General features: G+C 38.8%; 1 protein-coding gene and 1 pseudogene across 1 annotated transcript in view; both read left to right on the top strand.

Moving 5' to 3' along the window:
- Positions 1–27099, top strand: part of GRM7 (glutamate metabotropic receptor 7) — a 909573-nt gene that overhangs the window by 369563 nt on the left and 512911 nt on the right. The window lies entirely within an intron of this gene.
- Positions 16886–27099, top strand: part of LOC138424773 (small ribosomal subunit protein eS10-like) — a 57599-nt pseudogene continuing 47385 nt past the window's right edge.

The following is a 27099-nucleotide window of genomic DNA, read 5'->3' as shown; positions in this document are numbered from 1 at the left end:
GTCTCACGTCTCCTGCATTGGCAGGCAGGTTCTTTACCACTAGTGCCACCTATCTGAGAAGATGTGTTATTAGAGCAAACTTTAAATCAGGTCACTTACCACCATTGGAGATGGTAGCACATGGAAAGCATACTTTCAAATAATTAAAAACATCTCTCATCGCCACTATTTCTTCATGCTCAAAATAAAAATTTACACTTACCTCAGTGATGATTGCTCCTTTCTGGACCCTTAACCCTCTCTTGGTGGCTAAGAGGTAAAGCATCTGCCTCTAATGTGGGAGACCTGGGTTCAATCCCTGGGTCGGGAAGATCCCCTGGAGAAGGAAATGGCACCCCACTCCAGTATTCTTGCCTGGAGAATCCCATGGACGGAGGAGCCTGGTGGGCTACAGTCCATGGGGTCGCAAAGTGTCAGACATGACTGAGCGACTTCACTTTCACTTTCATCTTCCTCCAAAGCTGTAATTACAAGACTTAAGCAGTACTCTTTTTCTTGACGTATTCCTAATATGGAAGAATGAGAGTTTCTTCAAGATAATGTGGTCCCATTCATAGTGACCTCTGTTTAGTATTTTTTTCCCTTGACTTCTGCTCTTTGATTTGTTCCTAATCAGTTTATATTTTTGAAATCTCAGTCAAGTTTTATATTTTCAAAATCCCTACTTGTAATTGAGGTAATACCTCTACCTCAAGAGAAAATACTTTATACCTCAGTCTTTCTTCCAGGTTAGCAAGAAACAACATGAACTTTTCTTGTGTTAAGATTTCTTTACTAATCCGCCTACAGAATATATAGTCACTGCAGTGTTTAAAAACTCAGAATCGAAAGCCCAACCACCTCAGGACCATGGAAATCGGTTTCTCCATTCTAAGATCCAAGGAGGCTAAATGAAAATGAAAATTTGGTGGAAGCTGAAGATTATGGGAGAACCAGTTGAGTATTCTGTTTGTTGTTAAAATGTAAGATTTTAAAAATAGATTGGTATGAGATTGTGGAGGCTAGCCATGGATTTATTTTGAAAGTAGTAGAGAACCAGTAAAGCTGATGATGAGTTTTCTTCTAAGGTGTTGTAGGATCAGCTTTTAAAGACTGTTAATGTAGCTGAGAAAAAAGATACTTGAAGAAAAGAGATGAAGGACAAGTATACCACACACAGCACAAATGAATCTTCTAGATAAGATGCTGAGCAAAAGAAATCACACATAAAGGGGTAATGGTCTATGATTCCATTTACACGAAATTGAAAAGGTAGAGAAGGAGAAAAAGGAACCCTCCTACACTGTTGGTGGGAATGCAAACTAGTGCAACCACTATGGAGAACAGTGTGGAGATTCCTTAAAAAATTGCAAATAGAACTGCCATATGACCCAGCAATCCCGCTGCTGGGCATACACACTGAGGAAACCAGAATTGAAAGAGACACATGTACCCCAATGTTCATCGCAGCACTGTTTATAATAGCCAGGACATGGAAACAACCTAGATATCCATCAGCAGATGAATGGATAAGAAAGCTGTGGTACATATACACAATGGAGTATTACTCAGCGGTTAAAAAGAATACATTTGAATCAGTTCTGTTGAGATGGATGAAACTGGAGCCGATTATACAGAGTGAAGTAAGCCAGAAAGAAAAACATCAATACAGTATACTAACACATATATATGGAATTTAGAAAGATGGCAATGATGACCGTATATGCAAGACAGCAAAAAAGACACAGATGTGTATAGCGGACTTTTGGACTCAGAGGGAGAGGGAGAGGGTGGGATGATTTGGGAGAATGGCATTGAAACATGTATACTATCATGTAAGAATCGAATCACCAGTCTATGTCTGATGCAGGATACAGCATGCTTGGGGCTGGTGCACGGGGATGACCTAGAGGGATGTTGTGGGGAGGGAGGTGGGAGGGGGGTTCATGTTGGGATAGCATGTACACCCGTGGTAGATTCAGGTCAATGTATGTCGAAACCAATACAGTATTGTAAAGTAAAATAAAGTAAAAATATTTTTAAAAATTAAAAAATAAATAAATAAAATGGAAAAAAAAAAGAAAACTAACTTATGTTGATGTAATTCATTGGTTACTTTTGGAAAGAAGAAATGGCTGGAAGGCCTCTGGGGGTACTGAAAACCTTCTAGATCGTGATCCAAAACTCACATAGTTCTACAATTTAGTTGTGTCTTTTTTATAGTATGTGTATTATAACCGTAAAAGTTTACTTCTCAAAAGAGGAATGGGGTTAGAATGGAGGCAGTGAAATGGAAAAGACAGAAAAAACTCTTTCCTAATGCATCATCTATAAAAAGTGATAATAAGATGTATAAACAGGGTATGGCCATTCCTGTTGTTAAAGTAGATTGTCTCTGTGAGTTTCACTGAGGCAAGTAGTCTCCAAAGATTATTGCTATCATTTCCTCCAAAACTGTGACTAGATAAGGTCTGTGAGCCTCTCTGTGAATCTGGGCTGCCCTTGTTACTTGCTTTGATCCTTGCAGCATAGAGAAAGTGACACTGTGAGAATTCCATGCGTAACCATTAAGAGAGCTGGAACCTTCTACTCTCTTGGGAGATCTGTCCGTGGTGCTAGAAAGCAATCCAGTTTACACTGACAAATGCTGAGGCATCACGTGGACAGAGAGAGCTCTGAGAGACCCAATGTGTGAATGAGGTGTTCATGCATCTTCCACTTCAGCCGTTATCAGGAAGCAGCTGAGGGAGTGTTGGGGGCTGATGCCACATGGAATAGAGGAGCCACTCAGCCATCCCTTTACTGAATTCCTGACCCACAGGAACAATTGCATGGTTGTTCCTTTAAGTTCCTAAGCCTTGGAGTAGAGTATCACACAGTAATAGATAAATGCAACCATTTTCTTCTAGAACGGCGGCTCTCAATGGAGGATGAGGGGATTTTGTAAACTTCCTACACAGCTCAGAATATCCCCACAACAAAGAACTTCCTAGCTCAAAGTCATTACAGTGTGAAGCTTAAGAAGTCTTGATACAGAGCAATGATTCATCACTTAGGTAGTACCCAGGAATTTTTCTCTAAAGCTATATTTTTTAAACATTTCTTATATAATTATCTGGTATTAATGTTGTATATAATTTAAAATCATCCCAGAATTTCAGAACCAGAATCTCTAGGGAAGGGACTTGGGAAGTTATATATATATTTACTTTAATGGAAGTTTAAAAAAAAATGCCTTAGTCCCTGATTTCTCAGATTTCAATGTGTGTAGAAAAAATCTGGGCATCTTGTTAAATTGTAGAGTCTGATTTCCTTGGACTGAGATGAAGCCCAAATTTCTGATATCTAAAAAGCTCCCAAGTGATGCCCAAGCATTATTTTTGGACCACACTTTGCATAACAAGATCCTGGAGCAGTAGTTCTCAAAATTTTAGCTTTCCTCAAACTTTAGGATCACCTGGAAAGCAGGGACTGCCGGATTTGCCCCTAGAATTTGATTGTGCAGGTTTGAGATGGGGCCCAAGAATTTGTAATTTCATAAGTTGCTACGTGATGCTAATACCACTGGTCCAGGAATGAAACTTTGAGAACCAATGCACATTATTATTTAGCACATCTAAGTGTGTATAGTTTTACCTAAGTGGCTACAGACAGTGAAGTTTCTCAGAACTCTCCCCATGTCATACTATATATCTTCCTTCAGAAGAAATGAAGTAATTCACATTTTAATAAGGTGCCTCACCTGGAGTGATTCTAGTATTTGTAATAGAGGACCACACTTTAGAGGGATGTTAGAATATCTAGAGTTTGAAGGAGGAGCATGGGTATTTTGGGTAAATGCATATAATTTTATAATTGGTTTATTTTGCATCTAGTTCCCATTCTGAACTTATTTTGAAATATCAGAATCTATTAAAACAGTAGAGGACATTTTTATGCTTATCAAAGGTGTCCATGGCTTATATACTAGAACCAGAAGTACTGTCTTAGGAAGGATGTTTTCTCTCTGGGGCAGTCACTCAGTTCTTTGTACCTAGATTCTCTGTAGCAGCTACAAGTGGGATGCTGCTGCCAGTTTAGAGACAAGGCGTTAAGAATAATGACTGCAATTCAACTTTCTTGCGTTTTTGCTGTGAAGACATTATGTCAATCTCTAGCCAGTGCTGTCTAAGATGATACACTAGATAATCCCTTATATGCACTTATTATCCCCATTGAATAGATGGGGAAATGAAGGCATACCAAGTTTAAGATACTTGCCTAGGAATCTATAGCTAATTATTAATAATATCAATATCAGTAATGATATTAATCTAATAATATCAAAGTTTTTCACCTGGTCTAATGCATAACTAATAGGCTAACTGATAGGTGGATAAGAAATAAGATACAAGCATCTGTTTTTGTTCTTGTCCTCACCTTTCCTAAAATGTTCATATATTCTTCCTACCCTGATATTAGGAGCGAGACTTTTGAGGATGTGCGTTTTTCAGCAGTGCTTTTTAACTTGTTGGCACAGTTAGTTAAGAAAGTTCATAGTCATTTTGTGTCAAGTCAGATATAGTTTTCAGGGTTATCTTGCTCTCCACTCTCTGATTATGTAGGAGGTATATGTTTTCCTGGCCATATGCTATCTTCTTCTACTTAATACCTGCACACAGGTGAAGTTTCAGACAGACTTTTGCTGTTGTCATTTATCAGTTCCATATCCCCAAGTCCAAATGCAACATATTTTAAGACAAAAACACACATGTAAAGTTTATTTTGCTGCTTTTATAAAAAATATAACTTCTGATTCTCAGTGATATCAAAGATACAATCACCATCTTGAACATATCTGAGACCTTTTGAATCAAAAATCTTCATAAAATTGACTTAGAAAATTGTTTTGAAGATTTATGGAACTTTGAGCTTGTACATTAATCTCTGTTTCCACACTCTGGATTTGAGCTGCAATTGTTTAGAAGGCTAGTGGCATTTTAAAAGTGATTCTTACTAATCTTTTTTTTTTTTTTTCAAAATGCATTCCTTTTTGAGTCCAGACTTTAAAAAAATTAATACAGTGATACCTTCTAATATATTAGGCATCATATAATATTGTGTACTCACACATAGGAAATGGATGCCCCTGTGTGCTCTTATTCTTACCACTGTGAATTTTTATACTGGATGTTATATTGATTCCAGGACAAGCAGGGGGACTTGCTTGGATGGATGAAATTGAACTGGGCTGAAAGAAATATGCAGTTGTTAAGGTTCAGGCTTTTTAATTTTAGAGGAAGGCAGGGTATAAGTGTTTGGATTATGAATGGTGGGAAAGAAGAAAGTTCAGACTCACCCAATATAGGGAATATATTGTTTCAGTTAAAGGAAGAAGTTCAAGTATCTGGGCCTCATGCCAGGAGACAAAGTTGAGAGGAGATGGTCGCTCCCAACAGTTCTCTCTTAGGAACAAGGAGATGTGTTCTTCAGTGCCTGGAGCAATAGTTCAGTAAGTTATATTGGCCAATATTGGGTTGTCTGCCAATTATTTAACCAGTCCCCTTAGCCAGGAAAATTTCATGAAATCCATTGGCTTAGCCCTACGTTCCTGGGCCCATAGCTGGCAAAGGGAAAAGGATGCCCTTAGCCTTATTAGGTCTGAAGATCAGAGCAGGTCTCCCTAAAGTGTACAGACTACCTCACAAGGAAGGATGGACACATACATGAAAACATGGAGAAATGGGCTCTGGGAAGACATAACCAGTATCGAGGACTTGGCCAAGTCAGAAGGCTTCTTGGTTGTGTCATACATCATAAACTGACTTCCCCATCACTGGAAGCTCCCTTGCTTTTTAATAGAAATGGAAAAATCCTAGATCTGGTGCTGCATTAATTGTAGAGCAGTGTTTCTTATGCCATTTATAAATGAATTCATTAATAATTACTCATATTAAAAATAAGTTCATAAGAGGGAAAATATATGAAATGTATGTTCTGGGTCAATATGTTGGGGATTTCTGAGGCATTTTTCATCTGTGAATAACTAATTCAGTGAAAATCAAAAAGGTTTGGCTCTTGCTAAGTAAATAATTAATAATCAGCTTGCTTTCTGGGTGATGTATTTAAATATTATCTTTAAAATTAAGTATAGGAAGGAGAAAGCAGTGTGGAAGGATGTTGATGTATGTTCTGTATATTCAGATGAAATCATGAGAATGTGAAACTAGGGTTTTAGACTCCCAACAGCATTAATTTCCCTTTTTTGTTGTTATTGCATTGCCTCTGTAAGATGGGTGTGTGTGTGTGTGTGTGCACGTGCTCACTTATGTCCAGCTCTTTGCAGCCCCATGGACTGTAGCCCACCAGACTGCTCTGTCCATGGAATTTTCCTGGCAAGAGTACTGTGAGTCGGTTTCCATTTTCTAGTCCATGGGATCTTTTCAACCCAAGGATTGAACCCCCGTCTCTTGCATCTCCTGCATTGTTTTTTTTTTTTTTTTTTACCACGGTGCCACCTGGGAAGCCCAACTGTGTAAAATAGCTGTTCTCAAACACCATGTTCTATCTTTCCGAGTTAACATCAATGCTCATACAAAGTGGGTGAATTGGTTGTGGTCTTCAGAAACATATTAAAAATAATAGTGTAATCATTTCAAAGGGACTGATCTGGGACTCTTAGGTTGCAAATGGTACATTCAGTTTATTGTCAGCATTTTCCAGTGCAGTTTATAATTTTGAATTAATAATTTGGGAATGACCTTTAAATAGGGCCATAAAATTGTTCACTTCAACTTCATAGCTAGGTTAACCAGTTAACATACCCTCCTAGTGGTATTAGGGAATGGAGAGTCAGCCCTGAGGGATGCTTCCTAGTTCAGGGACACATAATTCATCAGGTGCCAGACACTAAGTGGGACTGGTAAGCTGTGCTATTTTTATGCAATACTTTTACATCATGTTTCTTTCTTTTTTTTTTTTTTTTTGTCTTAAATTGCTTCCCAATAACAAGACTCATTGACTTTAATGTTCTCCAAAATGGTAAATCTTTGAGGATGACTTCAGTATTTGAAAATACAACAAAGCCGATCAGGATGGTATGTGGTTCATTACATGAGTATGGTGACCCATTGTGGGAAAGCAGAGAATGTCAAACCAAGGTCTGAGCACAGAGTAATGATTGTGATTTTCATGTAGGGCTAATAAATTGACCATAAGGATGATTTCTGCAAAGGGAAGTAAAATGATAATCTGCTCATTTTCACCGCATTGAAGACTCATTTGAAGGACCCACATTTTTTGTTTGTTTTGTTTATTTAAACATTCTGGTGAAAGTGAGAATGGCTAGAGTTGTGGTATGTGTCTTTAAATCCTTCTTAAATTTCCCCCAGGGACCTTAGTGTATCAGACATCATTGTCTTGGTTCATGAGGCGAATATACATTGAAGTCTTTTGATAGAGAGAGAAGGCCGTGACATAGTCCTCACTGGTGTAACTTGGCTTGTGGGGCTTGGAATGTGCTTGCTTCTATGTTCCGTAGTCTTTTTTGCTTCTATTTTTCTTCTCTTTCTCACTGCCTACTCCTGGCCACTTCTTTGCTCATTAGATCTCTCATTGCAAGGCAGATAGGGAAATCAAAAGGTAATGAAACTTAAATTCGCTAATTTGGCAACTTGTTAGCAGCTCATATAAAATGTTCAGTGGGAAAGACGCTATCATTATTAGCTACAAGGAAGTTTAGGGATAATCTATGGAATGTATTTGTCTGTTACTAATTCATTAATAATTGATCATTAAATTAAGCCAACTTAATTTATTGCACAGCTAAATTACATCATGTGTACTTTCTCTCTGCCCATGGTTAAATTTTTTTCCTGGAAAAGAAATCAAGTTTTATATAGTTAATAAGCCATAGATTTCATAAAACAAGGTTCATGACCTGGCAAAGCCAACCTCTTTTATTCCCTGGCATGTAAAACAAGTGCTAATAATGGTGACGCTGAATCATCTTGGATCAGAAAAAGAAAAATCACCCTGTAGATTCTGAGGTGCAAGACAGGAGAGTCTATTTATCTGCTAAACCTTTTCAAGAAAAGAAAAGGGAGAGATAGCATCAGAGAAAATTCATAACTATTGGTAGATTTCAGGGCCCAGCTTGTGATAGTGTGACTGTAATTGGTTTCAAGAACAAGGTGATGTAAAGGAAATTTGAAGCTATTTCAGCCTTCTTTTATCATTTGATGTGCTCTAATGGATGCTTGCTTCCAAACAGCTGGCTTTGTAATAGAATCAGAACCCCCAGGTGCCAGGAAAGGCTTCAGTAGAGGAAGTGCCAGAGAAGATTTTTTTGGTTGAAAATCTGGACGAGATACCTATGTAAAGTGAAGTAGTAATTTCAGCTTAGAAATCATTTCCATATGGACTGTTTGCATGGAGAGAGAGTAAAACCGATGAAGAAAGTGAGCATGAACAAATTAAATGTAACGTGAAAGAGAAATAGAAGAAAGTAAGGGAGAACAAAAGGTTATCTAGGGAGCATGCAGAAGATGAAAGAATACATTCATCACTGCATAAATGAGCTCCTGTAACCCCCACTCTCTAATAGCTGTCTCCATTAGAGGTGTGGGAACAGTGGGTCTCAACCTTGGCTTAACTCTGACATTTCCTGGGGAATTTGATAATATACTGATGACTGGGCCCCACTCCTAGAGAGTCTCTGTTCAGCAGTCTAGGGCAGGGCTTGTTTATCTGGAGTTTTTGCAGTGGCCCAGGTGGATTTAATATATAGCTGAGCTGGCCAACTCTTGCTCTGGGAAATGAAGATTTCATTTCACGCCGTCTTCTCTGACCGCACGTTCCTTTCCATCCACAGGCTCCCTTTTTATATCTTGTCCATTATCCCCTTTGTGCACATCACCTCAGCCACATCACAGACCCACATAAACTGATAAAATATTCTAACACCCAAACTCAAGAAACAAATTCTTTATAACAGCATCTCCATAAATCGAGGCTTCTACCTCAGGTTGAGACTTCTGTCTCTTTGGCTTCAGCTTTCAACACTAACTGTGTAGGATGTTAAACTCTGTAATAGGAAGCAGCAGAATTATAGTGGATATTTCACATTTTTAAGACATTCATAGCATACATTTCAGATTATGTTGCTCTCTTTCCAGATCACACCAGCTTTGCTGTGTCTCTTCAAAAACATGATGAAAATGGCACATTTTATCCTTCAGAAGTCTCTGCAATTTTAACCATGAAAATGGGATTTATTTACTCAAAACCTGTTTCTTTCTTGAAATATCTGAAACACAAAGGCTAAGTGTTCTTAAGTGGGTTATTTAGATATATTGGACCTTCTATGCTTAGTAAAAGAAAGTGAAAGTGAAGTCACCCAGTCGTGTCTGACTCTTTGCGACCCCATGGACTGTAGCCTACCAGGATCCTCTGTCCATGGGATTTTCCAGGCAAGAATACTGGAGTGGGTTGTCATTTCCTTCTCTAGGAGATCTTCCCAACCCAGGGATTGAACCTGGGCCTCCCACATTGAAGGCAGACGCTTTACTGTCTGAGCCACCAGGGAAGTCCTGTGCTTAGTATAACTGCCTTAAAATGTGGCAAGACAGAGAAAACACTTAGGACAGGGCATCGGTCTTGGAGGGCAGATTATTTAGCCACGATTACTCCTCAGAATTGGAGAGAATTAATACCCCTTCTCCATTTTATCTCTCTCCAGAGATTCAGTTGTCCATGTTATTTATTGGTTCACTCCTTTACTCTTTTTTTCTTTCCTTTCAAATGGCAGTGATACTATAAAACAGCAAAATGCACACAGCCCTGACCTTCCCTGGGCTTCCCATCCTTCTTGGTAGTGACTCTGATGAGGTGCTGAAGAAACGTGAATTCAGAACAGTGGCCTGAAGACCGAGGTGGTCTAGAACTCCAGTCCTCAGGTTGCTGGCTTGTCCTTTCTAGTGTGTGGTCTTGGGAGAGTTACTGAGCTTCTCTCTGGTTCAGTTTTCTCATCTATGAGGTACAGATATATTTATCAAGTTTCCATTAGCACCTTCTGTGTGCCGGGCATGGTGCTAGGTGAGGGAGGCACAGAAGGGCATAGGCAACAGGGAGCCTTTCCCACAGGGCATCTGTTACACAATTCTCACTGTAATGAATAGTAGCCACCATTATTTTATCATCTCAGGACTCTTTTGGGCTCTGTGTGGGATTCAGGACATCAAGAGTGATTACTGTTATATCCTATGACAGTCCTACTAGACAAATTATTTGATTTGATTTTGTTTAACCAAATGGTGACCTCACTCCATACTGCTCTGAAGTGTGTCTTCTCTAATAGCACTCAGGCATCAGGGTTGGAAACAAAGAACAAATGTTCAGCATAGTCTTGGATAAATTTCTTTTTTCCAGAAGGATGTGATAGAGAGAAATCAAGTGATTCCAGGATTCTACGTTATCGTGGTGGAATGTACCTTCTGCAAGTTGAGGTATCCTGTCTATACTACTTACTACTGGGTTCCCAGGGGTGAGTGATGTCTGGCAAACACTAGGATGGAAAGAATTGGTTGAAAGAGTAAGGGAATCAAATAAAGGACCTAAGTTGGGCAGATAAAGGAGTAGGACATGAGGGAAGGGGCTCAACCTCCAGAGTCAGTGTGCTGTAAGTGAGGGAGTTCGAAAGCTGGAGAACATGAAGCTGGTTGTCAGAGGTCTAGGTGTTTTATTTGAAGCTGCAAAAATATCAAAAGCCAACTAGTGACTGCACTGTAGCATGTATAGCCAATGTTTTTATGTACAAGGGAAAAAAAAGTGTGGTACTAAGGAGCTGCCTCTTGACCGGGTAGTTTAAAGGCAGACAGAAGTCATCTGGGAGTGAGTGTTCAGGATTGAAGAGGCAGAGTATGAACCAGATGTAACGTGTTCGGGGAACATGGAACTGGGAAGGAGGCTAGCCAAGAACCATAATACGGGGCAGGAGATGAGGTGGGGAAACAGAGGAAGGCATAATTGGTTGGGATGAGACTGAAAGGATAATGCTCATTTTAGTGCTTTGCAGGAGGGCAGAGAAACAGTAGTTTAAACTTGGCAGGAGAGACGTGTCATCTCACTTTACAGAACAAGGACGAGAGGAGTGAAGCGATAAGACCCGGAGAGTAAAACCTCTCAGCAAGACAGCCTCACATGTACTAACTCACTCCTATCTTTGTGGAGAGGATCCTTTAGGCATGCTAATGAAGTGTTTCCTTTCAGGCCACTCAGGAGTCTGTTCTTCATCAGGCCATTCACTGTCCGATCACATCCAACACCTCTCTGCGTTCAACTATTGCCACATTTTGGAGATAATTGGAAGTGGCTTGGGTGCTGAGTCAAGGAATCCTAGCCAAGAAACTTCTCAATGAGCTTTGGCTGCACTGAGCCAGCACAAGTATTATCAGCTTAAACAAACAGAGGATTTGCTCTGTTCTCCTCTCTTAGCTGTGGTAGCATCACAGTCATTAGAAATGTACCCAAAGAAGTACTCCCACCACTGTCTTATAAACCTTAATGTGCCATTCAGCATACAAGTGAGGCTTGGGTTATCTTCAGAGGATTTGTTATCGAGAATGTAGAGCCCTTATACACACACACATATTTATATGCATGTTCTTTAACTGATAAGCTTTAGGAAATGTAGGGATGTGGAAGCATAGGCCAGGTGTTATGGAAGGAATATATTTTTAAGAAGCAAGAACAAAAGTGCTGAAAGCACCCTAGATGGGATTTTAATGGAACTTTCCTTCTAATTTAAAATCCTACTCTCCAAAAATAAAAGGAGTATTCAAGAAATGTAGTATAAAATGAAGCATCTGAATATCTCAGCATCAAAGTGAAACTTGAGGACCATACTCACCACAAAAGCCTTCCAGGACCACTCTGCTTTCAGCTCACACATTGCAGGAGTGTGATGTGACAAGACACAGTGATACAGCAGGATGGACAGCTATGCACATGTTGCGTATCGTTTTTAAGGAATTACAGTGTTCAGTTCTGTTTCGTACCTTATAAAGTTTAAACCATTGTTACTTTGGTGGAAGGCTGGTGTGATGAATGATTGAATAAAGAGTAAATAAAATTGAGGCTCTACAATATTAAAAATGGAAACCATTCCAGTATTAAATGGAAAGGTTTCTTACCCCTGGTGGTGCTGAATCAGGAGAGAAATATTATTCACCAGTTACTCCCAAGCGAAAAGGCAGCTCCACAAATAAATACATAATCCACTAGATGCTTATTTGTGCTCATTATTGAGGTGTTCAGGCTTTCACACGGTATGATATTTAGCATGAATAAGGAAAAAAGTAGGCTTTTCCTTATTCCTAGACATTTGATGAAAGCACCTCCCCTTTGCTAAAATACGTGTATGATTTGATGAAGCTTTCTAAAAGGCAAGTGCACAAATGTGAGTTCTGCGCAAATCCAGTTGTGGTGCAAACTGCAGTGCACGTGCAGAGCTCCTGGGGTGCTTGTTGTGTTTGCAGAAGCTCCTTTGGACTTCACATTCAGACTCTTTACCAGGAAGGCCCAGTCCCTCTGGAGCTCTGATGCAGGTGGGAAGAGACAGACAGTGAGAGAAACTGCGTTTGGCGCCGATCATTGTGCGTTTCTGAGTGGAGCTTCTAGAGCCTTGAACCCATCACTGGTGAAGCCTGGCTGTAGTTCTTACCAGGCAGGGTAAGGTAAATCCATCACCTGTGAGTGTCAGAGGTAGGATCTATTTTGAAGACTGAATTTTATGTAAACCTTTAAAGAGGGCCAATACATTCCCAGTGTTCCAAATTAGCCTTCTGAATTTCTGAAAAAAAAAAAAAAGGCACTCAGGAGAAAATATGATATGATTTTGCATATCAGCTGGGAATAGCTATACAAAATAAATATGGACAAAAACTCATTTTACATTTTAGGCTTCCTGTTGAATTTAATAGCAGACATGATTAATGAGGAAGGTGAGGGAGCCAGCTCTTCTCCCTGACCCTGCTCTTGCCTTTGACATCACTAAGGATGGCTGCTTTCATTAAAACTCTCCCACTCTTGGCTTCCCTGACTGTTCTTTAGCCTCCCTGGATCTCTGACCATTTTTTGACTAACTTCTTTTGGGGGGCTAGCAACTGTTCTTTCCAAATTAACAAATGTCAGTCCCTCCACATCAGTATTTGTTTGTGAACAGGATCAAGTATTACAGGCAGGCACCCCCCTTTCTAAACTACCTCCCCAGACTTGACTTTGTGCATGCATGCTCAGCTGCTCAGTCATGTCTGACTTTTTTGTGACCCTACAGACTGTAGCCCACCAGGGTCCTCTGTCCATGGGAATTCCCAGGCAAGAGTACTGGAATGGGTTGCTATTTTCTTCTCCACGGGACCTTCCAGATCCAGGGATTGAACCTATGTCTCTTGCATCTCCTGGATTGGCAGGTGGATTCTTTATCACTGCGCCACCTGGAAAGCCCATAATCTTGACTTCCCAAATGTATGTTCCCAATTGAAGAAGCATTCTTGTATATCAAACAATGAAATTAATCCCCCCTTTCTCAAAGAAGCATCATTTTCCAAACTCCTCTTTGTCCTCTATCATTGTCTTGCATCTTCTTTCTGTGTTTTGTTTTATTTATTTTTTACACTGAGATTTAGATCCTTTGCAACTTTTTCATTTTTACCAAGTGGTAAGAAAAGCAATAGGCCTACTTGGTTTCCCTGATTCTTCTCTCTTCTTCTTCTTTTTTTCCCTCTTTTTTCATTTCCTCCTCCTTTCTGTCTCTTTTTGTCTTTCTCCATTTGTTCACTCAGTACTTATACACCCATCCATACACTATTCAATAAATATTTAAGTGCAATCTATGTGATAGAAATTGTGCTCATTTCCAGAGATATAATAGGTAAAAGAAAATGGTGTGTGCAGCCTTTAAAGGAACTTTAAAGATTAACAGTTTAGTGAAATATTGACTCAAATATATAATTACAAACTTTGAGCACTGACAAATGTCCAGAATGCAATGGAATCCATGAGTGAACAACCTGATCTCCTGAGAGTTCAGGAAGGGATGAAGGAGGATATTTCTGAGAAAGATACTTTCTGACCAAAATACAAGGAGAACTTACCTGGCTAAAGTTGAGTATGAACAATTAAAGAACATTCTACAGTTTTGTGTTTTTGTCTTTCCATTCCTTCATCAGTCAAGTTGTAACCATTATTTGAGTGAGTATCTTTATGGTGCTAATACCCAGAGACCCAGTGGTAAGCCATATCTTCAACGATTCAATCACTATTTATCATATATCTATTCTGTGCCAGACACTGAGAAGATACTGCAGGTTGAGTTTCCGTTCCTCATGCACACATGTGTATCCCTGCAAGGACACACCACCTTTTCTCTGATGAAGATCTTATGAAGTCTGTAGTGTATCCAAACTAAACTGTCTAAAAGGGCTGTCATAGCTTATCCCAATCAGACTATAGTATTTGACTACTGAGATTCCAGTGTTTTTGGTTAAATGAATCACTTTAGGATCCTCTGTGACATGGTATTTTTATTTTGGTACTTTCTTGTCTCTCAGTATATTTTCTTGGCTTGGATGCTGACCTCCAGGAAGTGGTACAGCTAAGAAGAAGGAGAATAAGTCATGGAGACAGATTCAGCTTAAATCCTAGCTCAAGCAGTCACTGGTCATGGACCTTTGGGCCAGTGACTGAACCTCTCCGACTCCATTTTTACCATCTTCAAAAATGGAGAAGAAAACAAGCTTGCCAAGTTATTTTTCATGATTAAGTAGGACTCAGTAATGCCTAGCACATAGTGCTTGTCCAGTGAAAGATAGTTGGGGGCGAGGAGACTCTTGGTAGCTTTATAATAGCGATGATTGCAGTTGCATTGCGCAATATGGTCCAAAGTATGTAACTGTTGAGAGGACTTTTTGGATTCTCGCCATCTTGATTCTGTTCCATTTTTACGTTTGTTTCCCCATGCTTTCGCTAAGCTCCACGTGAGATACTTACTAGCCAGTTCTGTCATTTCTTGCTCGAGTCAAGGAAATCTCCTTTATATATCAGCTCAACAAATCAGAAATGAAATTGTTAGAGGACTGTCTTTTGGAGGTATTTTTTGTGTCATCTTGATATGAAAATTGGATTTGAACAGTATTGGCCAAATTCTCCCCAACAAGATTGATAATAATCATGATTTCTTTCTTCCAAGAAGTCTATGGACTTTACCACTCATGTGTCTCATAATAATATTTTTGAATGGTAGACTCATAAAACTGAATGGGTAGGGAGTCCTTGTAGTTCACCCACTTCAATCTTTTCTTGTTATGCTTAGAATAAAATCCAAGTCCTGGGGTATGAAGTGACTTCATTATAGTTATGCAAAAACCATATACAAACTTAATACAAGGTTGGATTGTCTGGGATATAGGTATGGGATAACTACAGATGTGTGTGCAAGAGGTTTATTGGGGAGAACTCTTTGGAACACTTGTGAGGAAGTGAAGGGAACAGGAGGGTAGAGGAAGAGGTTGAGCATCCATGCAGTCCCAGTGAAAGCCTCATATGGTCCCACAGTGGGCTCTGGGTGAGGATGGCCCTTCAAAGACATCCTGCCTTGAGGTCTTAGATTGGTGCAAAAATAATTACAGTTTCAGATCCTAGATTTTAAATTATTCTAGCGACTCAGGCACGTCTTTATTAATAAAAATAGGGACCAATACAATAAAGCATTTTTGGCAATGATAAATAAGTTTGTTTATTCCAGTAGCATAAAAATCCATGCTTCACGATTTGACAGACTCTTGGAAGCATTTTCTGCATCCTGCTGGTTGTGGAAGCATTTTCCCTGCAAAAAGTTGTCAGTATGTTTGAAGAAGTGATGGTGAGAGGACAGGTGAACGTGGAAGAGGAGGCAAAACTCTATAGACCAACTCATTCAGCTTTTGAAGAACTGGATGTGCGACATGTGGCCGGGCATTGCCTTGGGAAAGAATCAGGCCCTGTCTGTTGACCAATGCTAGCTGCAGGCATTGGAGTTTCCAGTGTCTCATTAATTTGCTGAGCATACTTCTCAGATGAAATGGTTTTGCGAGGATTCAGAAAGCTGTGGTGGATCAGAGCAGCAGCAAACCACCAAAGAGTGACTGTGACCTTTTGGTGCAAGTTTGACTTTAGGAAGTGCAAGAACTGTCTTATAAAATCTGGCTGTCTTATAAAATCCACTTTTTTTGTTTCATATCATTATCTGATCGAGAAATAGTTTGTTGCTGTTACGCAGAATAAGAGAAGATGAGACTTTAAAATGACAAGGTTTGTTATTTTGCAGTCAACTCATGAGGCAACCATGTGTGGAAAGTGCTCACCTTTCCAGTTTGCTTCAAATGCTAATGACCATAATGTGGTCGACACTGAATTCTTGGACAATTTCTCATGTAGTTGTAAGAGGATCCGCTTCAGTGATTGCTCTCAGTTGATTGTTGTCAGCTTCCAATGGCCAGCCACTGTGCTCCTCATTTTCAAGGCTCATATCTCCTTTGCAAAATTGCTTGAACCACTACTGCACTGTAAGTTCATTAGCAATTCCTGGGCCAAATGCACTGTTAATGTGGCAAGTTGTCTCTGTTACTTTAGGACCCATTTTTAACTTGAAAAAGAAAATTGGTTTTCATATCATCTAATATCAAAACTTGCCTTTTGTCTAATATCATTTCCATAGTCTAAAATACATATAAAATAGACAGCAAGTAATAACTTATTAGCAAAAAAACATAAAGCAAGAAATATGCATTAAAATTATATATAACATAACCACATTTATTTAAGAATGTATTCAAATATCAAATGGAAAAGTTCAGCAATGCAAAACTGAAATTACTTTTGCACCAACTTAATGCATGTACAAGCAACAGAGTGTGGGCTGTCTCTGGGGAGCGGGCATAACCTTGAACAAGGACAATTCTACGAGTGCCATCAGTTGCCAACGATTCTGGCCACTGGAGGAATGAGTCTTGGTCCTGAAAGGAATCTAGGAGCCTCACTACAGCATCCATCATACAGGGTAAGCATAATTTCATCACTTTATCTTCCAGTAAAGAGAAGCAAAAAGCCTATAATTGATTCCTTAGTAAGTGTCTCATTACTGGGCAATATCTCCATTCTTGTGTTTTAAATAAAGAGTACTGTTCGAAGAAGATCCATTTGCCTGAAAACCTCATTCAGTGATAGTTTGTGATGTTCATGAAGATCATATGAAAGAGGAGGAAAAAACACTTAGTGATGGTTATTGGGGATAGGAGCCCGCAGTCAAAAGAGTCAAATGCTATTTGAACTGCATTTTGGAAAGTCACCTACAAGGCTCTGCAATGCATATAGAGGCCAAAAGTATACACCACACAGGAAAGTGAGAAAAGCTTATCATGTCTAGTAACAGTCTGATAATTGGACAAGAAATTACTGTTTCTCAAAGTCTTAACTCCACAAATCTTTGTTGAGCCTCTCTCTGTTCCTGGTGCTCCTCTAGGTTCCAGGATTCAGCAGCCAACAAAGTCGAAGTCCCTGCCCTCAGATCCTCCACTCGCATAGGTCCTTCTATGTGTCTTTACGTGTCTACCCCTGTGTTGTGAATTTCTGAAGGATGGAGCTGTGTTCCATTTTTCTTTATATCTCAAGTGCATGAGTTTGTGCCTGGCATGTAAATGTTTGTTGAATGAAACCAATTAAATGAGACAAGTCACAAGCTCTTCTACACATGTAGACAAGTACCTGAGCTTCAAACTTCACACCTCTAAATATTTAATTGCCCAACAAGTATTTCATCTTGAGCCAGACTTCAGAGATCTCATAAATCATCCTGAGGTAGACTAGAAAGAAAGGAAATGCTGCCAGGTTTGAAAAATCCATGCAGAAGAAAAGAGTATGATTTGCTAGTCATTGAAAAAAAGAAATCTTGGCTTTGATTTTTTTTCTTGTTGTTTGTTCTCATTTTCTTGACATAGTTATTCAAACATCTACAGACTTTACCCGAGAAGGTTTCAGAGTTTGTAACATTAAATTTCTTATACATCCCAGGATTTGTCAGTGTTCAGAAAGACCTAGACGCCTCATTTGTCAATGATCATATGCCCCCATTGAAACTTCTTTCAAAGTGAGAAAACATACTTGCTGTTTCATAAAATCATGTTTTATGTGTTTTAAAAATGACCTCTGGAAAAAAAAAGACAAATGATTTTATCACATGGTAACATGCTTAGTCTTACACAAGCCCCCTTGTAAAATTGATTAAATACATATTTCCCTAAGATTTGTACCCTAGAGCTCTGATTTTAAAAGTTGGGCAAAACCTTGTAAGCACGCATTGCTGAGCATTCAGAATTGTTTAATACGTTGGAAAGAACAGAGACTTTAATATCAAAAAATGAAGCCTGTGTCCTGACTCTGATGCTTATTACTTCCTGGCTCCAGGCAAGCCCCATCCAGGAGCTTACGTGTGCCTCCCATTTCCTCAATGTATCTGAAGTGATATTAATGTTAAATGTCTTTTCTACTCTCAGAAGTTTGTTAGGATATATTTAAGATGTGAGTATGCATATAAGTGTTTTATAAACCTTAAAAACTATGCATATGGCCTTGTGAATGAAATGCTAAAGAGCTAGACGTCATGCTTCTAACTCGCTACCCTCAACACAGCCGTTGCAAAACTAGCCGAAGCTCAACTTTCCCACCAAGTGAATGTCTGATATCAACTGGGAGATTCCCATTCAGTTGTCTTTTTTTGGAAAACCTTGCAAAGATATCCCATATCACAGGACAAGAATAAGAATTGTCAAATAGTCACCATTAAAAAAAAAAAAAAGTTTAGCCCTATGTCTGTGTAAAGATTTAAATTTTTTTCTGATCTCTTTAAAATAACAAAGTATTTTCCCTGATCTGCTCTGATTCTGTTTTTATTTCCAAAAGGTTTTAGGAAGGCCTTGGAAACTTATCTCTTTTTGCTAATCTATTCACTTTGTAGAAACACAACTTATTGAACTGGTGTTTGAGTGCCAATGTTTGTCATTTAGAAGCTGGGGAAAGCACCAGGTGTGAATTTTCTGTTTTGGCACTATTATCATATGTTAGCATCAGTTCAGTTCAGTCACTCAGTCCTGTCCGACTCTTTATGACCCCATGGACTGCAGCACTCCAGGCCTCCCTGTGCTTCACTATATCCTGGAGCTTGTTCAAACTCATGTCCACTGAGTCAATGGTGCCATCCAATTGTCTCATCCTCTGTTGTCCCCTTCTCCTCGTACCCTCAGTCTTTCCCTGCATCAGAGTCTTTTCCAATGAGTTGACTCTTCACATCAGGTGGCCAAAGTATTGGAACTTTAACTTCATCATCAGTCCTTCCAACTATTATTCAGGGTTGATTTCCATTAGGGTTGACCTGTTTGATCTCCATGCTGTCCAAAGGACTCTCAAGAGTCTTCTCCAACACCACAGTATGAAAACATCAATTTTTTGGTGCTCAGCCTTCTTGATGTTCTAACTCTCACATCCATACATGACCACTGGAAAAGCTGTAGCTTTGACTATACAGACCTGTGTTACAAAAGTGATGTCTCTGCTTTTTAATATGCTGTCTAGGTTTGTCATAGTTTTTCTTCCAAGAAGCAAGCATCTTTTAATTTCATGGCTGCAATCACCATCTGCAGTGATTTTGGAGCCCAAGAAAATAAAGTCTGTAATGAAGTGATGGGACCAGAGGTCATGATCTTAGATTTTTAACACTGAATTTTAAGCCAGATTTTTCACTCTCCTCTTTCACCTTCATCAAGAGGCTTTTTAGTTCCTCTTCACTTTCTGCCATTAGGTTGTAGTTGTCTGCATATCTAAGGTTATTGCTACTTCTCCTTGCAATAATGAGGGTACTGTTAGTTAATAGGAAGCCAATGTGTGTGTGTGTATGCGTGCGTGCACGTGTGCATGTGTGTCTGATAGACTTTTGAGTGTAGAATTTTAAAAATATTATTTATCTACAATAAGTACACACCACAACTGAAGACAGAGTATTTTAATGCTGTCCTTGCCAACACTGTGAAGAGATGAGATGGCCTCAGTTCTGAATGATACGTATAATTTGAGATTGCTTTAAAGTCCCATTGAGGATTTAAAAATAACATATCTTTTTGTGGCCACATTCTTTTATATGCAGTACTAATACCAATAATGCCCAAAACAAAATGCTCTCTATTCTTGCAGAAATTTGATAACAAATGTTTCTGCTAAAGTTGAAAGTCTGCATCTTTCAACTTTAAGGGTGTGTTTAAGGGTGTTTGTGTGTGTGTGTGTGAGGCCCAACTGACAACTTTAGAGATGGTATCAGATATGCCAGTACTAAATTCTGCTCCATCACCACAAGTTAGGATATTCATGACATTGCAGACATCAATCTTTGATACATGATTCAGGCATCCTTGTAACCTATTAGATGGAATGTTTTTTAGTAATTTATATAATCATATCATTTACTTTTTCATCCTGAGGGAATGGTTCCCTCTCTTTAGGCAAGCTGGTATACCTAAGGTCATTTGTCTGCTTTACTGTTGCTGAAATTGAAAAAAAAAAAAAAGGAAAAATAAAAAGTCAAAATGCCTTTCTTAATAGAAGAGAGCTCATTTGAAAGAGAAATGAGGGACTAAGATGCCAGACTGAGATAGGAAGCAAAGAGGCCCTACAGCATTACAAAGGGGCCACGAGTGAGCCTGCTGATGGGATTCTGACAAGTTAGATTTTTGCTCCAATGGAGTATTGACTTGTGGGTGTGCTGACTGACCTAATTCCCACTCAGCTGGCAGAGTATGGAGTTATGATTGTTTCCCTGTGGCTTCCTGGCTGTCCTCTCCAGCCTTATTACCTGCAACTGATTTTTCCATTCAGGTTCAGGTTCTTACTACAGACTTTTAAAAATGGAAATGATTACCCAAACCTAAAATTTGAGGAAAAAATTATAAATCACTGAGGCTGTTACACTTTTTTATTTCCTTTAAAAGATATTGAAATAAAAATAGAATTGTGAAAACTATAATCACTCATAGTCCTTTATTTATGTTTTATTGAAGATTTTCTTCTTTGCACATATGTATATGCTAATTGCAAAAGTAATATGTGCACATGATGAAATCTTTAAAATTTTTATAAGCAAGTATCTATAAAATGAAAAATCTCTTTATAACAGAAAGTTATATTTCATATTTAAAATGACTTATAACTCCTAAACTCAAAGGTAATGGTTGTTCACACGTACATAGGGATATATATGTAAGTGTGTGTGTATGTATGTATGCGTACATATAAAACATACACTTTTTTTTACAAATAAAATAAACCCTGCTGCTGCTAAGTCACTTCAGTCGTGTCTGACTCTGTGCGACCCCATAGACGGCAGCCCACCAGGCTCCCCCGTCCCTGGGATTCTCCAGGCAAGAACACTGGAGTGGGTTGCCATTCCCTTCTCCAATGCATGAAAGTGAAAAGTGAAAGGGAAGTCGCTCAGTCGTGTCTGACTCTTTGTGACCCCATGGACCGCAGCTTACCAGGCTCCTCTGTCCGTGGGATTTTCCAGGGAAGAGTACTGGAGTGGGGTGCCATCGCCTTCTCTGAAAATAAACCCTACATTATGTAATTTTTGTGATGTTTCTCTTAGGACTTACAATAATGCAGTCATCCTCTGATATTCTTCTTATCCAAGGTTTGTATTTCTTTAAAAATTGTAATTTAAGTACTATAGTATTATACCTATTATATGGCTTTACCAGGATATATTTAGCCAAATCCTATTGTTGAACTCAAGGTTGTATCTTATCGTGACCATGTGTGACTGAGATGTGACTGACTTTGTAGCAGTTAGTTTTATAGGTAAGCCTTCAAAAATCCCAGATTATTCCTTGACATAAATTCCTAGAAATTCATTTGTTGATTGAAAAGCATATGTATGTTTAAATATTCGATGTACATTTTCACATTCCGACAGAAGTCTCTTATGGACTTATAGTCTGAACAGCACAGGTGACATCAGTTTACTGAGTATTATCAGTGTTTTTCAGCCTTGAAAATCTCTTATGTAACACAAGATACTGCCTCAATTAGCATTATTTTGATTTCTACTGAAATTAAAAATATTTCTTATTTTCACATCTTGACTGTTATCACAGTGCTACAGTCAATATGTTTTTGCATGTCATTTTGTACGTGTATGAATTGGTCTGTATGATTGAAATTGTTGGATATGTATTTATTTTTAAATGGCATTGTTGTCACTGATAAAATAGGATGCTGCGGTAAATAGCATGGTAATTGAGTACAGTTGGAGACATCAGTATAAATTCATGTTTAGTTGATTGTAGTCACAGATGATTACACGTAGAAATATTTACAGCTATGTTTATACATGTGAATTAGTGTACACACACATTTTCTTGCTCTGTTCATGTCAACTGAGAGGACCTGGAAAGAACTACACCTCAGCAGTGTTGCAGGAAGGGGGACCCCTTCCAGGGCCCAAAACTGGGCTCTTGTCTAACACTCGGAAATGAGTTTCCGAGGAGACACATGTGCTGACAAAGCAAGAAATTTTATTAGGAAAGCAGGAGGGTGAGGGAACCCAGGAGAACTGCTCTGCCATGTGGCTTGCAGTCTTGGGTTTTATGGTGATGGGATTAGTTTCCAGGTTGTCCTTAGTCAGTCATTCTGACTCAGAGTCCTTCCTGGTGGTGCACACCTTGTTCAGCCAAGATGGATGCCAGAGAGAAGGATTCTGGGAGGTGGTCGGACAGGTGGTGTCTCCTTTTGACCTTTCCTGAACTCTTCTGGTTGGTGGAGGCTAATTAGTTCCCTATTCCTTAGCAGGACCTCCTGTCATAAAACAGCTCAAGCAAATGGTTACTGTGGTGCCTGGCCAGGGTGGGTCGTTTCAATCAGTGTGCTTCGCATAACAGTAGCATCAATGTACCTGGCACCCGAGTCTTGGTTTCCATACCATTCTCCAATAAATAGAGCCAAGCATCCTTGGGAAAATGGCTGATTTTATGATTGGGCAGAAAGTATATGAAATGAGTCTGAATCATTTTATAGTTTTAGAGTAAAAATTTTCTTAAAAAGTGCTCAAAATTTTAAAAAGCCTCAATGATAGGAATATATAAATGGGACACAGGAACCAATGAAGAGAGTTCTCAATGGCCAAATTTGTAAACATCTTAGCAACACAATGAATAAAGTAGTATCAAATTATAACCTGAAGTGTACAATAAGTATCCATCAGCCTGTACTGATGTAAATAAATGGCATACTAAATAAGAAAATGGAAAAGAATAGAAAAACCTCCCGCACTAAAGAATTCCAAATGCAGTAATTTCTATAACTACTCCATCTTTAAGGAGTGGAGAGCATCAGTCTCCATTCCTTAATATGGGCAGCATAAAGTGACTCTCTTTTAAAAAACACAGTATGACCAGGAGGGGTCAGGAGTCATAGTGGAGAAACCTGACCAACCATTTGAGTCAGGGGACTGAGATGGGAAGCAGTAGTGAGTTGTGTTGATAGTACATTGCCTAATATGAGATCATGAGAATGACACTTCTTGTCTTTGCAATCATCTTTCCAAAAATACATACCCAGACTAATAATCTAAAAAAAATGCAAATCCCAACTAAGGGGCTTTATGCAAAATACCTGTTCAGTACTCTTCAACATTGCCAAAGTCATCAAAAACCAGGGAAGTTTTAAGAAAACACCATAGCCAAGAGAAGCCTAAGGAGGCATGCTGACTAACTAAAATTGTTAGCTGATACATCTAAAACAGAAAAAAGGATGTTTGAGAAAATAAGGAAATCTTAATAATGTGTGATGCGGTCAGTGCATCAATACTGGTTCATTAGTTGTGATACATGTGCCATACTTATAGAAGATACTAATAACAGGGGAAATCAGGTGTGAGGTGTCTGCAGACGTTTTCACAACTTTTCCATAAGTTCAGAACTGCTCTAAAATAGTTTCTTTTAAAAAGAGAAAAAAGAGAGAGAGAGATTGCTCAGTCAGCCTGCTCTGAGGTTTTATGCATCTTAACTCTCAGCCGCAATGAAAGAGATGTTTCCTTTACAAAATACACATCAGGCATTTTTCATTTCACTACTCCGACAGGCTAAAGATAGAAACTCTGTTTCAAACTTTATTTTTCTTCTAATGAGTAAAGCTGAACAGCTGTTTAAATGTTTAAAAAAAATTTTTGTATGTTTTTCTGTCAACGCTCCATCCATTTCCTTTGCTTATTTTTCCACTGAGTTCCGCCCCCCCCCCCGCCCCCGCCCTCCTTTGGATTTGTAGGAACCATGAACAGATAGTTTTCCACTGTGTCTTTTATTTTTGTTTCTTGATATGCAGATGTTTTCTCTTTATTTACTTGGCATAGCCAATCTCCTTTTACATGGATTCTGTATTTTATATCATAAGCGCTTCTCACTCTGTGGTTATTTAAATAGCCTTCCACATTTTCATCTAGTATTTTTATATTTATATTCTGCACTTGTTTCCACACATTGCCTCTAATAATAAATTTTATTTCTTTCTAATGTTTTTGTTAGATATTTACTCCCTTCTGTTCTCCTCTATCTATGTTGCTATCTAGTTTGCTTTCTCATTTCTCTTGAATGATTTGAAGGAGACACATCCTATTTTTAAATTTCATAATAATTACCTTTAAGTTAAAAAAAATCTTGAAGTTGTATTTATGAATTATCACCAACACTATGATAATACATCTGAATACTTCCTTTACTAGATGTGATCAGCAGGATTTCAAGCTGCCCCCACCTCCCCCATCAAGATTCTTGTCCTCTGATTATTCAAACACTGAGCGGTGCTGTAAAGAGATTTTGCAAATGACATGAGTTGATATTAAACTAGGTAGATGGTCAAAGATTATCTGAAGAGGTCCCATGTAACTATGTGAGCCCTTACATACGGAAGAGGAAGGCAGAAGAGCTAGTCAGGGAGACATGACTGGAAGAAGAGGAAAAGAGATGAGGCAGAAGGGCAATCTTTAAAATAGATCAGAGAGTATCTGAAGGACGTGTGTGTGTTAGTCGCTCAGTTGTGCCCAACTCTTTGCGACCCCATGGACGGCAGCCCACAAGTTTCCTCTGTCCATGGGATTTTCCAGGCAAGAATACTGGAGTGGATTGCCATTTCCTTCTCCAGGGTATCTTCCCGACCCAGGGATTGAACCTGGGTCTCCTACACTGCAGGCAGATTCTTTACCATCTGAGCTATGAGGGAAAAATGAGAAGGACTCAATTCAACTCAAGGGTTTGAAGATGGAGAGAGGGTCCATAACCTGAGAAATATGGCAGTTCCAGAAGCTAAGACTGACCCCCCCGTTGACACCAACATGAAAGCAGGACCACAGTCTTACAACCACCAAGAACTGAATTCTGCCAACAGCCTTGAAGCAGAGTCATCCCCAGACTCTCCATAAAGGAATGCCAGCCTTGCTGACACTTGGATTTCAGCCTGTGTGACTCAAAACACACAAACTAGTAAAGGCAACTTGCCTCCTGACCTACAAAACGAGGAGATAATAAAGGGATATTGTTTTAAAATGCTAAATTTGTGATTGTTTATTATGGCAGCAGTAGGAAATTAATACAGCAGGCAGTGAAACTAGCTTGATCTCAGTTTCCTTTTACACACTACTCCAGCCTAGATTTGTTGGTGTGATCTTGCAGTTTGCATTACATTTCACAAGTGTTAATTAGAATTCATTTTATTTTAAAATTATTTCTGGGTTCATTGCCAGTCTTTCAGTAATTTTATCCAGTTTGTTTTCTTAGCACTTGGATATGTGCATGTACGAATATTTATTTCTTGCCATCAACATGAATGACAGCATATCTGGACAGTGGGTTTTGGAGTCAGTTTCTTTCTCATAATTTTGTTCATATTATTAAACTAATGTTGGAGGGGAAGCAACTGATTTTTCCCATCATCTATGGTATTTGTCTATTTAGATCCTCGTTCTTCAAAATAAATGCTGATATAATTGTATACATGATTTTTTGCTATTAATATTTCCAGTTTGCATCTATACTCAGAAAATGTTTGTGTGATATTCATTAATCAGTATCTGACTTCCTATTATTTAGTCTTTGAGGACTGCCAACGTCTCACTTTTTGTTTTCTTCTGATATTCATACTTCAGTTTCATGACTCTTATTGTACGGGTCCTTGCCTTTTTTCCTTCTGGATGGAACTGGATGAATGCTTAAGCTTCCATCTCCACTACCACATTGCTTATTTTCTTCACTGCTTCCAGGGCTACTATTTTTAGTTCTGCAAAGTATCAGCAGATTTTGTCCCATGGTTCACCTCTCATTTCATGTGCTATCTTCTAATTTTATTGTAATCACAGGGTATAGTCTCTGCAGTGTTCTTTTTCCCCATCAGGAATTATTTTTTCAAAAATAAATTTCTCCTTCTTGAGTTATATATAGTCATCCCTTTTTACAGAAGCTTTTCGTGGTTTGGATATTTTTGGTTTATTTTTCTGTACATGGAGAAGTCTATTCTGGTCCGATCTTCTCTACAAACATGGCAAGAAAACTCCCTTTTTCCATATTATTGCCCACAAGGACACTCTTTTGAATTTTTGTTGTTATTGTTGCAACTTAATATGGAGAGCCCAATAATAGAAACACATACGGCCATTGTAGGAGCTTCTAGCTGGGAGACTGAGGAGGCAGCTGCAGGTTACTGTGCAAAGGAATTGGATCTCTTCATGGTTTCTTCTTCAAGTTGGTAAAGTTACTCTTTTATCTATGTTTTTATACCTTTATTTTTAACTGGCTCTTCATTATTTTATAGAGTATGGCTAGTCATTATCTCTTTCCTGTTGCTTTTATTTTTGTCTCAGAGACTATTTCTTGGCTTTCTCTTTGATGTCTTTCTTGGCTTGGATCATCCTAGAGCAACTACACTCAAAAGTTGCTGTTTGAGAATAGGAGATAATTGCAGGGTAGTGGTCCTTGTGGATTCCACAGCTAATCCTATTGACCAGTATTTGTTTGTTTCCTA

The sequence above is a fragment of the Ovis canadensis genome, chromosome 19 (genome assembly GCF_042477335.2).
Source record: "Ovis canadensis isolate MfBH-ARS-UI-01 breed Bighorn chromosome 19, ARS-UI_OviCan_v2, whole genome shotgun sequence".
Taxonomy (NCBI): domain Eukaryota; kingdom Metazoa; phylum Chordata; class Mammalia; order Artiodactyla; family Bovidae; genus Ovis; species Ovis canadensis.
This window is presented reverse-complemented; position numbering and strand designations above follow the sequence as displayed.